General features: G+C 28.8%; 1 protein-coding gene across 14 annotated transcripts in view; it reads left to right on the forward strand.

Moving 5' to 3' along the window:
• The window catches only part of LOC106876118 (FMRFamide peptide receptor frpr-18), a 162455-nt gene that overhangs the window by 138477 nt on the left and 23109 nt on the right, over positions 1–869 (forward strand). The gene's annotated exons all lie outside the window — the stretch shown is intronic.

Consider the following 869-nt stretch of genomic DNA (forward strand, 5'->3'; position numbering starts at 1 on the left):
ATATATATATATATATATATATATATATATGTCTCTCTCTGTGTATATATGTATGTATGTATGTATGTATGTATGTATGTATGTATGTATGTATAACTAACATCCTACATTTAAATAGTTGTACGTTATACTGAAAACGTCTATGTTTTTACTGTACAATAATTTCAGCTTATATATGAGCAAATTTCTATAATTAACTCCTATATTGTTGACTACCACATTATCGCACAATTTTATTTGCAATCATCTGGAAGATACATCTTAGCAATATTGCTGTGGTATTACTAATAAATTTTCAATTCTCTAAGCATACGACATTTTAATAATTCTATGATCTTGTTCTATCATTTCTAGGGGAAGCAGTAACCAACCCTGTGTCTGTAGATCTGTTTATTATTATTATTATTATTATTATTATTATTATTATTATTATTATTATTATTATTATTATTATTATTATTATTATTACTATTATTATCATAAAAGGACTAGTTTGTATACATATCAGGAACAGGAGGAAGTAGGGCGATGCTTCGTTCAATAAACACTCCATTAATTTTCTTCAACTTTCAGACATTTATTCACAAGAAATTCGTAACTGCATATGTGAGTGGTATTTCAATGCATTTTCTACAGCTAACTATTATAGATACCACTAGAGTCTGAAACAAACTGTGCTAATTGCGACTAATTATGATTGTAACTAATTGTGATGCATCTTTATATTAAGAAATAAGAGTTAAAAGTATTAACGCTGTAAGAAGCAGACAAAGTATATACACTGACAGGGGAAGTAACTGGTCCATGTGTACGTGTGTGTGTGTGTGTGTGTGTGTGTGTGTGTGTGTGTGTGTGTGTGTGTGTGTGTG

This window comes from Octopus bimaculoides, chromosome 15 (genome assembly GCF_001194135.2).
Source record: "Octopus bimaculoides isolate UCB-OBI-ISO-001 chromosome 15, ASM119413v2, whole genome shotgun sequence".
Lineage (NCBI taxonomy): Eukaryota > Metazoa > Mollusca > Cephalopoda > Octopoda > Octopodidae > Octopus > Octopus bimaculoides.